Source organism: Crinia signifera, chromosome 1, assembly GCF_055691185.1.
Source record: "Crinia signifera chromosome 1, ASM5569118v1, whole genome shotgun sequence".
In the NCBI taxonomy this organism is placed as follows: Eukaryota; Metazoa; Chordata; class Amphibia; order Anura; family Myobatrachidae; genus Crinia; species Crinia signifera.
In genome coordinates this window covers 385,981,497-385,994,037 of record NC_139217.1, presented here as the reverse complement: position 1 = coordinate 385,994,037, position 12,541 = coordinate 385,981,497, and positions in this window count along the sequence as shown.

Sequence of the window (12,541 nt, the reverse complement as noted above, 5' to 3'; positions counted from 1 at the left end):
CCCCCAGCCCCTGTCCGGAAGGTGAATGGATGCCGCATGCAGGCATCCATTCACCTCCTCCATTGCCACCGCTGCTGTCTGCAGAGTATAGCAGATAGCAGCGGAGACTCTGTGTGTCTCCCCGTCCAACCTGTGGACGCTGCGATCAGAAGAGTAATTTTCTCTTCTGTTAGTGGTGTCTAGGTGTTTAGAAATCTTCTCTCCTCTAGTCTGAGCGCATACCCAAGTGTACTAGCCTCAAACCTCCAAGTAAAAAAGAAATATATTTGCACGTTAGGCATGTCTCCCCTTAAACATCTTTTTTCCAGTGTAAACTTTCTTAATTGAGCTAATCTGTCCCCATAGCTTAAAGATTCCATCACTTTTACTAACTTGCCCTTCTCTGGGCTTTTTTCAGTTTTTTTATGTCATTTTTGTAGTGTGGAGCCCAGAATTGCACTCCAAATTCTAGATGAGGTCTAACTAGTGCCTTGAATAGTGGCATAATTACACTGACGTCCTTAGCGTTAATGCCCCTTTTTATACATGCTAGTATCTTGTTGGCCTTAGTGGCTGCACCATGACACTGAGCACTGTACCCCAGTTTGTTATCAATTTGGGCTTCAATTTTGATTTTCCCAATTATATCCTGATTAGATTATAACTAGCACAATGGTTATGTCTCCCAAGATGCAGAACCTTAAATTTGTCTACATTGAACCTTTTCCATTTATCCAACCACTCGTCCTTGTCCGTTCCAATAACCCTGCACAGTTACAGATGGAGCCGGGCTCATCTGTTGCCGGCGCCCACCAGATCCCTTTCACTGGCGAGCGCCGGCGATAGGGACTGGGATGCACGTGCGTCTCATGCGCACGCGCGTCCCAGTAGCAGCGTCTCCCTACCTGTCTCCGCTTCAGGGAGACGCTGGCCAGTTCGGGGGGGGGGGGGGTCAGGCAGCAAGAGAGACCGGCGGGGGAGTCAGCGGGGACCGGCGTCAGGCTCCGTTGCCACGCCTCGTGCGCCAGCCCCTGCAAAGATTAGCCCGGCTACATCTTTATGTGTCATCTGCAAAGATGGATTCTTTGACTAGTATTCCCTCCTCTCTTTCAATAGTTAATATGTTAAATAGAAGAGGCCTGGCTAAAGCTGGAGAGTGCTCCCTTTTTTTAACCCTTTGAGTGCCAACATCTCTGAGATGTGAGAGATGGTCAAAAAAATTAGATTCAATGTAAAAAATGCCAGTGTCGCTCACTTTTGATATATAAATTCAATTTAAAATGTTGTATAAAAAAGATTAGATTTCCTTTTACATTACAGGTCATTAATACATTACTACAGGTCATTATGATGAATAAAAATGTTTGCTTGGCAATTTTAAGACCAATTTTTACAAATTTACTTGGCACTCAAAGGGTTAAAGCAACAATCATTTTAGACTGCAAAAAAAACAGGTTGATTTTGCAATTGATTGCCACTTTTAATTCTCCCCAAATATCTCACTTTCTGACGCTCGCATCCTATTACATTTGTCCCATTGTATCCAGGGTACACATACTGGCTGAAATTTTGTATCCTGGGTACACTTTAGAAATATGTAATAAAGGACGGAAAGATTAGAGTTCCATCCTGCATTAGCATACACCAAGTTCCATGCAATATCAACCTGGTTGGCCGTGCAGAACAGCCGACTGGGCATTGTCACATGCGATCACTGGAACCTACATATCAGGATAGTTATTGAGTGATATACCCGATATGTTATGATATTGCCGGAAACAACCTACAGGCATATAACCATTAATAATAATAATTAAGTCCCCTGTGCTCATGCATGGATTTCATTCCTTGCACTGTGAGCGAGCCAGGAGAACTGGATCTGGGAAATGCTGTTCCGGTGTAAGATATCATCTCTTAGCAACTCACTTTCACATTCATTTAATACATGGACATCGCTCCCTTGGTGAAAAGAAAAAAATATAAAAATAAACGCTGTCACCTGCAGTCATTGATACTCATTTGAGAGATCACCATCATTTTATCCTCAAATATATTTATAACATTCTATAATTGGGTCACCTATAAAGCATTTTTATCCAGTGTAAACAAGTCATACAGCCTGTATTTATAATGTAGCACACCTAACTATGTCTAGTCTATATTTATAATGTAGCCCACATTGCTAGCTATCTCTTATGGCATACAGCAGCGTAATGTACATACATTATGTGCTGAGGACGAATAAAAACAATACACTGTTATCTAGTGGTCCAGGTCAGTAATAAACTACAAGTAAGTGTGCAATAAGGACCTTCTTCAGGTCCGTTTGCACAGGGCCACTGTCTGCGATTTGCGTATTTCTGTACATGTGCACCCATCTTTGCAGGGGGGGGGGGGGCGTTCTCATGCTAATGCGCCCGTGACGGACATGCAGGGGGTGGGAAGCTGACATCACCGGATGTCAGCTGCCCGCCCACTTCCCCCCGAGCATACATGCATATGTAAGGTTGCTCAGAGCCACCTTACATATGCGTGCATGTTACATCAGCCCCAACTGTAGTGCACATGGTTTTGTCCATTAGAGAGTGAATTTACCTTTGTGTGTGAACCAGAATAACCCCCACAGTACTATGGATTGATGGCGGGTATCCGGTATCCTACCTATAGCCCTATAAGGCTAAATCCGCCTCTCAGCCAGACTGAGTGGCACACCAGTAAGGAACTTCATGACCTGATCATTTTACTATTAGCTATAGTGTGCAGACTAAGCTTATTTCACACTGTATTCCTGTAGATCTGTCATTTAATTTTTATGTATTTATAACTTTTATTTTAGTTTTTCTCTGTATCAAGAAGGAACATTTTCCTATGGACTTTTACCAATATTGGTCTCTTGATCATGTATCTGGTCATTACACGTGAGAAATGAGCTCTACTGCAGTAAACTATATTTTTAAAATAATAGTAAGTTTACGGCACTTTCTCATCTTTGCGGCCACAGCTTATGCTACAGAACTTGCGTAGCATAACCCACACCACCCTGGGACCACGCCACCCTCCTGTTTCCACGCCACCATCTTTCACCTTTAGTAAAGTTGTGGCGAGCCACCGAGCTCGAAGAGTGGCGAGCAAAGCGTGCCAGGGAGGGAACGATGATGCTATTCTCAAAGCGACTAACGTAACTTGTGTAAGCTGTGGCCGCAAAGTTGAGGAAGTGCCAAGTTTAGTTATCATACAAAGGCTCGGTGCTTTTTATATTCCCATAAAACAGAATTATGGAAATGGAACTATAATTCTGATGAGCTCGTACTGTGCACCACCAATCTTACTGTATTGATACAAATGTATTACAGCAAAGCCATTCAAAAATAAATGTGTCAGAAAAAAATGTAACTTAGACTAAAAGACTTCAATGTTCATGCATTTTATCATGTTCCAAAGTGCAAGTTCTAAAGGGGACATTTATACATGATGATTTTAAGTCTATTAAATTGGCTTTAGATTAGATCAGAGCGCTTGTATCATTTTATGATTCTAGGTTTTATGATTTGTACAATATTTTAATCCATTAAAAGGATGGACCAGTCCATTCAATCAAATAAATGAAAACCTGACATAGTTATTAAGTAAAAAGCATAATCTGATATTGCCAAGTGATCATATGTAATTATGTGCTATGTCTGCACAGGAAATCATTGCTGCTTTATCTCATGACTTTATATACACACAAATGTCCTTGTGCACACATCGCTTTAAGCTTTTTTTTTTACTCATTTAAAATAACATCAAATCTAAAAAGTAAACAAAAAAAACTTTTAAAAATACAGGTTGATTAACCCTTTGAGTGCCAACAACCAGCATCGCTCACATTTGTTATATAAATTCAAATAAAAAAAGTTTTGTAAAAAAAAGATTATTTCCTATATAAGATAAACATTACAGGTCATTACGATGAATAAAAATATTTGCTTGGCAATTTTCACACCTATTTTGACAAATTCCCTTGGCACTCAAAGGTTTAATATAGAAGATCCAGGAACATTTTCTCTTTATTTATTTAATATTTTCAGCAGCATATCATAAAAATCTGAGGGAAAGATTTTAGACCTCGCACAGTCATTCACATTGTAATGCCTATGTGTAGTTAGCAGAAAAAGAATTCAGCCAAATCTACAGGGCTGCGTGTTTTTTTTTTATCATATGATCTGACGGTTTTAGTTTTTGTAAGTTGGACCCCAGGCTGTTCATTCACCCAGTGTTAGTGGCAATTACCTGCGATCACTGATCGTGGGTAATTGTCTCGCCAAGGACTATTTACTGTAATTAAATATCAGAGATTTTGGGTGACATTTAATATGATGCAAATTTTTTTGGGAGATATTTTAGCAAAAAATGGACGTTTTTGTACTTTTTCCGAAATCGCATAGTTAATGAAAGGCAAAATGCAGCGAAAAAAATGTGCATTTTTGCCATGAAATCGCACATTCTGAAGTGGTGATTTTAGCAATGCTGGAACTCACATCCAGATGTTTTCCCATTATAAAGTATACAAATCGCATATTTAGCCAGTACACGGAGGCAGCAACTGCAGGGGACAGGACAGAGTCAGCACTGGAGCCTGGTGTTGTAAGTATAGGTGTAAAATGAATGTGTGTTTAATAAACTTTAACTTTTCTCTGTGTGTGTTTTTTTAACATACACAGGGGGGACGACGACCCATTTATTGGAACCAGGTCCGGCTCAATGAGACCAGGACTGGTTATGCTCAGGAGGGGGGACCCCACATAATTTTTTTAAATAATTTTTAACACAAATTTTATGATCACATTTTGATGACTAAAAATTGCACTTTATCACACTTTTTTTGCCCGGAATTTGCATCTCATTAAATTTGCGAATTCCGGGCAAAAATTGCTATTTAAAAAGTGCGATAATGTGTGATTTCTGAAAATGCAATAAAATTGCATCCTATCAAATGTCATCCTTTGAATCCAAGTTTCCAGGAAAGCTCCCTGAAATTCAGGAGTCTCTGATTGGCAGAGTAAGTAATTACTACCCCAACTGTGTCAATCCTGTCTGCCTGCCCCTCCCCTCTAGAGTGTAAGGTCTCACGAGCAGAACCCTCTTCACTCATGTGTGTTTCCTTCTCTTAATTAAACCGTCTTTGATGGCACCAAATCCTGCGGTATCAGTCACACTGATACTTATGTCAGTGTCCTCTGCTATGTTTATGTACCCTGTACTTGTCCTCTAATGTATTAAACTTTGTCACTGTTATGTAGCCTGTAATTGGGCGCTGTGATACACTCGTGGCACCATATAAATAAAGTATAATAATAATAATGCTGGCCCTAGGTTAATGTAACATCTGGCAAGCAGTGATGTGCTATTGTGGTGTACATACCTTCTCAGTAAGCTGGCACTAGTATTTTATAGCGGGTGTGGATCGTATTGTCGACCCGACTTAGGTCAACAGTCATTAGGTCGACACCGATGGGTGGATAGGCAGCAAGGTTGACAGGGTTCTAGGTTGACATGGGTGAAGGTCGACAGGTGTCTAGGTCGGCATGGGACAATGTCGACATGGGTTTAGGTCGACAAATGCGTTAGTTCGACACGGGTTAGGTCAACAGGTCGTGAGGTCAACATGGGTTTTTTCACTGTTTTTGACAGTCTACAGCAGCCCCTCGCATCGCTCGCTTGGCTCGCCATGCTTCGGGCACGGTGCCTCGCTGCGCTCGGCACACTACTTTATTCTACCACCACGCCCTAGTGGATGGTAGAGCATGAAATACCGCCTGTCGGCACATGACAGCTCAAAAAACTGTGAAAAAACCCATGTCGACCTAACCCATGTCGACGTCACGCATTTGTCGAACTAAAACCATGTCGACCTAGACACCTGTCCATCTTCATCCATGTCGACCTAGAACCCTGTTGACCTTGTTGCCTTTCGACCCGATGGTGTCGACCTAATGACTGTCGACCTAAGTCTGGTCGACAATACGACCGTAGCCCTTTATAGCTGCACAGATACTTTCTCACCCTTTCCTCTATAGAACTAATAATAACTGGTACCTGTGCTGTCCATCATGATAATTGATGCCTAGCTGCTCTGTTTTAGGTTTTATATGATGTATTTTTTTATCTGCATTCGAAGTAATTAAAATTATTCATGCCACTCTTCTTCATTAATCATGTATGGCAGAATGAATTTCTGCTAATTTCCATTCACTGTAGATATGATTCACTAGTCATAACCAAACACAGTGTTCTTTTTTTTTTTTCATTTACAATAATTAATTCTGCATCTCTGGTCATTTACGAATGGATGGTTTGCTCTGCAGCAATAATAATTGTCCTGGACTCATGGTAGCAGTTCAGGCGGGTGTTAGAGAGTGTGGAGCATATTCACATATGCTTGTAGTGTTGCTACATAGGCTTGCACTAGTGCCCCCCCCCCCCCCCCCCCCCCCACACACACACACACACACACACACACACACACACACACACAACTCCCAGCTCACCCTGAGGCATAGGCCTGTGAACAGTCCTGGTGTTCTTATAGATATGGGTGAATGGCCTGGTCCAGGTGTTCTGATGGTAAAGGTGAGGAGAGGCAACAGGTGAGGAGAGGTTTATTGTTTTCCTTCTGTTTTCTTTCAGTTAAATGCTGTTATAATGCTGTAATTGATTTTAATCTGACACTTTATAACTAGACACTTCATATACTAGCGTCCTAAAGGCCTGGCGTCCAAACCTATACATTATGACTGGTAGAGTTGTTAAAACACATTATACTATTTAGACCCGCTTGAATGCATTAAACCAGATAGAGCCGCTTACACACATTATGCCAGGTATAGCCCCTTATACACATTATAAAGAAAAGGAAAAAACTGCTGCTTTTTAAGCGAAGCCCTAAGTAGCACCTGTAAATTGTCCTAGTGACAATTACACACATTACACACATTATGTGTGGTAGAGCGCCTCTTCCTCTTTCCTCTGCACCCTACCCATTTACCCCGGCCAGCAGTTATACTGCTGCATACCTCTGTAACCTCTCACTGGCCCTTATTCTGATCGGATCGGTACGGCCCGCGTGCGGCCGTACCGCCAATGTTTTTGTTCTGCACATGCGCAGAGGTCATTCTGCGCATGTGCAGCCCCCTTCGCCGCAGACGTCTTTCGTCCGCCGCAAAGGGGGCGTATAGGGGCGTGAGAGGCATCATGCCCTCATTTCCCTATGTGTACGCCCCGCGTTTCATGGGCGTTCCCATGCAAACGCGGGGCGTACGCATGGTAATGAGGCCATGACGCAACTCATGGGGGCGGAAAGCTGACGTCGCCGGATGTCAGCTTTCAGCCCCCATACAAGCTACCACACGGACGATTGTCCGTGTGGTCTCAGCTTGCGGGAGCTGTCGCGGCGTGCGGACCTGCCTTCGATGGTCGACGACCATCGAATGCAGGGGGCAGCTCCCACCATGGTGGAGGCGTAGCCTCCACCATTTTTATGCGGATCGCCAGCCGTCCGTGTACGGACGGCCGTGGCGATCCGTAGGGTGGGCGGGGATTCGTCTGGTGCGGTCGCAGCCGCATATGCGGCTCGACCGCACCAACCAGAATAAGGGCCACTGTCTGCACGTCTCTGCAGAGCTCAGACTCTGCAGGAGATGAGGTGGGGGAAGGACATATGGGGCAGACAGCTTTAACGCTGCCCACTCGAATGTAATGACACCGCCACCATACATTACACAGCGGCAGCCCTGCAGCTTGTGGCGGGGTGATAACAGGCACAAGCAGGCGATTCGGGTCCAAACCACCCACCACTCCTCTGAGTCCTTCCTTCAGTTTGGCCCCCCCCCCATATTCAGACACCTCTGCAAGGCTAAACAATGAGGGAGGCAATAACATTGCATTCACCTAATAGTTTCTACCGGAGGAAATGTGCAGATGCACCTATCAGCGTCACAGGCAGTGTGGATCAGGATGTATTGCCAGTCCGCCATTAGCTCTGGTAGTTTTCAGTTAAAGGCAATTTCATAAAAGATTCCCATATACTGTACTAGGTTACCTGGCGTACTCAATAAAAAAGAATGCATTTTTAGGAATAATGAGGTGCATCTCCTAATGGTTTTACCCCCTCTTGCAACATAAACACACACACATCTAGATTGTGGCAATTTCCCCATTGTGGTGCCCCTTGTAAATCAAGGTGTTCTATATTATATGTCAAGTTGCCCTCGTGAATAGTCTCCCATTGGTAATATTTTCTGATATTTGGGTGGGCAGTTCAATTATTTTTGTTCTGTTATGGGCAAGAATAGCCACAGGGGACACATTTCAGCTGGCCGCCTCCTGTGGTGGAAAGCTGAAATGTTCCAAAAGTAGTATGTTTGGGTATCCAAACAGCACTTTGTGAATTGTACTCTTTTAGATGGGTTTAGCCACCTCACGCAGCTAGACCTGGTCTGTTTGGGCACAATAAACATTTGAATATTGCTCTGCAAATCCGTCACTTTAGACAAGAGATCGGCACAAAGGCAAACAAACAACTTAGTCTCTCCCTACGTGTGTAGGTCCTCTGTAGCATTCTCAGTTTTCTCTGTTGAGATGTTTAACGTATGAGATCGGCTGCTCTATGACATTTCAAATAGACTGCGAAACATATTAATAGATCGATGTCAGGTCAAAACCAGGACAAATGTCAGTACCAATATAATGATCAATGTATATGTGATGAACTGAACCACTGACCTTGTACTTTGTCATGGTGCATTACATTCTGCTTTGAACAAATCCAATGCGTCCTTGTTACATAACTAGTCTGAAATAGAACTGGAATTGATCTCTACTTACGGCTTGTAAAATTCATAAACACAATACAGACTCTTACAGCTGAATATAATGTTTATCTACATCGAAATATAGTATAGGATATAAATACTCTGCTGTTTTATTAAAGTAAAAACTGAAGTTTAAAGGCCGCACTATCACCACACTCTCAGGAACTGGAGAAGGCCCACTCAATGGCCAATTGAACATCACATTCATACTGCATGTATTTATGGAATAGCTCATCCCAAAGGCTGTATTAAAAGCATTATATGTACTAAGCTTGAAAAGTTATAAAATGCAGAGTAATAAACCACCAACCAATCAGCTCCTATCTGCCATGTTACAGGCTGTGGTCCGTGATATAGGAGTAATTATTAGTAATATAATGTGTCATAGGATGTTTTTATGAATTTATTGTTAGCTAATTGTGTAATAAACAGATATCTATTTGAAAGAAACTGTTTTTGGATAATTATATTTTTTGTTAAATATATTGGTACAGCCAGCGCTGATTCAGTATCTTCTCTATTCTTTAGGGGGGTTGTGGCCATCTGCCAGAGTATTATTGTTATTATTATAATAATAATAATAATAACAACAGTTTCTTTACCCTTTTCAGTCCAATTTTTTTTTTCATTTCAAATTCAGTTTGTTTTAAATTCAATTTCATTTTTTTTTTAAAACCAACAATGGTGTACACTGAATGTTGAACGTTGTTAATGTTCTTATTTTAAAGTGACTCACCACTGGATGTGCTACTAGCGCTTGGGCTGTTGAGCCTGACTAGACGTTGGACTTGAAAGGGTCAAATAGAACAGCAAATTCTATTGTGCTTACTCTTCCTAGGGCACTTAATAAAAATGTATAGTAAATACTGTTAATGCTAAGATTCCAAAAACAGCAATGCAATGTAGAAAGTACTTTAAATTATAAGGTACCTGATCCTTAGAGGAGGGATTAGTAGATTATAATTAGTATTATTACTTTTAACATATATCTATGACAATATTTTAATAATAATATAACAGTACAAAAGATCATATATAAGTAAAGATGACAGGGCATAACACTGTTCGTACATCAAGCTGGCATTACAAGAAATTTGGTGTGTATGAGAATTTACCAACCAATGTGCCGCACATTGGGAAAATATCCAGTAATCCACCCATGTGTGAGTGAGGCCCCTATGCAGCAGTGTGTTAACCCTCAGTAGATCTTTAGACTGTGAGACCAGTTATCTAAATTGTTGTTTGAGAACACATTGTTGTATTTGGCTTAAGTGGGATCTGAGCACAGCTACCTGTGTTTCAACTCTTGTAGAAAAAATACAGTGTTTCAAATAGACACAAACAAATGGTTACATTTGTCTACTTGTATTCAAAACTTCACTGGCTTTTAGTCTGAGAATGCAATGCTGTAGCCCAATCTGCATGCAATATCATTTTTGATTCAAGGGCACTGAGATTGATGTGACAACCACTGTAGAATTGTACATATGTAAATTATGTGTATATACTTTTTTTGTCTTGGCACGATTTTTTGAATTTATTTTGACCTATGATTAGAGCCTTACCATCACTCAATTGAGTGAAACACCCACAAAATCTATGATGCATTGTGGATAGGGTGATATGATGGTCATCTTTGCATTTTTGCAATTTTTCAATTGATATTGCCAGTGACTTTTGACTCCTCCCCTTTTTGGAATTTTGAAAGTGGATATACACTAATTACAACACCGGTGTCTGAATTAAATTCTTATATTATCGCTGGGAATTTATTGACAATCTTTCACACAACAATATTAGTGTGACAATATTATTATTAGATAATAATTTTTAAAAATAATTTAAACAATATAAAAATAATAAAATAATAAAAATGACAAAAAATTAAATGCACAGCAGAGAAAAAACATATTTAAAAAATGGTAAATTTTATTTAACAGAACAATTTCAGCTAGGGGATTTAGAGTGCACCCCACCCGAGTTTCTTTCTTCTTTTTTTGTTAAATATTACAAGAAACAACAAAGGCATTCAATCTGTGCCGATATTTCCGATGTGCTAATATTTCCGACGGCGAAAATGGCGGCACTTGCAAATTCAATGCTGCCGTTACCGACAGCATTGAAGGCAGTCCGATCTGATTTTTTTTTCAAATCAGATCTGTTTTGGCAGAAACAGCTGCGGGTTGTCGAATTCACCTCCATTTTTCAACAATCCTTGGCCATTTTCACTGATCCACAGTAACTGTCGGATTGGACAAAAGATTCCAACTGTTGGGATGTCAGATTGAAAACCCGCCATAGAATTAAATAGTATATACTGTAGGAATCTTTAACATGCGTGTGTACAATTAGAAATCTATTTCAAATAAAAGTATGCATAAAACACTATGTAGCCTGTAGGCTTACAACACTGAGAAGATCCTATTAATAATATGTTAGCATAGCGTATACAAAAAATAAAGCAACTGCTTCAGGATAAATGTCAATTGGCCAGAACCATCTGCTAAAAATAAGGGAGAAAAGAGGTCATTAAAGGATTTAAAATTGAATGCCACTAGTAAGCTCTTCCATATAATACCAGGAGGAAGTTAATTGGGAAAATTTCCTATGTGAATTTTTGACCAAAACCAATCAGAGTTCTACGTACCCGCTACAGGTCATATTTGTGCCCTATGACAGCTTGGATTAGAGGGATGTTCTCACATGCAATATGTTAAATAATCACATACTGTACCTCCCGTGGGTCTTAAATTAAGACATTTTAGACTAAGTCTTCCAATCGCCAGTCTGCCCTGACACATATTAAATAACTAGACTGTGCTCCTTGTGCTAAAAAATATGGGTCTGATATGGGGGCTATGTAGAAGATGCCATATATATAGGGACTAATTAATCTATCAGTGATAAAACTCATTATGAGTGATAAATGGCGCTCAAGCCAATCAGTTTCAAATTGTCATTTTTCCAACACATGACAGGATCTGATTGGCTGAAGAACAATTTATCATATGCAATGAGTTTTAGCATTCACAGAAAGTTTTATTACTTGTTGATTAATGACCCAATAGTATCATTTCGTCGATTACTGGCTTAATGGTTTTGGTGCTTAAAATACATTATCAGCCTGAACTTATTGGAATAAGGAAGAGAGAGAAATACATGGGGTAAGAGAGACACACACAGACATGGGGAAGAGAGAGAGTGAAAGACAGACTTGGGTGTAAGAGAGAGATAGACACACACACACACACACACACACACACACACACACATACATGGTAAAAGAGAGAGAGAGGGACTGAGGGACATGGGGCTAGAGAGAGAAAATCATTAAAGGAAACTCTATGCTAATTATATATAAATATAAATATCATTCAGTAGATACAATTACATATAAACCACAAAATGAATAATTAGAATTCATATATATTTTCAGATAGTACCTGATAACTGGGTTGTGTGGTTAAGAAAGAGAAAGCGAAACATACAGATAGACAAGGGGAAAGAGAGAGAGGGCGGGATGTACTAACGGGAAAATGCGGTAAAACCCCAGAGGGTGGCGATACCCTATAGAAGCCTATGGGCTTCTTTCGCCGCCCGACGTACGCCGTCCGCGCGCCCACCCCCTCCCGTCCTCCTGTGATCATCTCCTCCCCCTGGTGTGACAGCCGGCAGGACATCCGGCTTCAGGGGGGAGGAGGAGACACAGG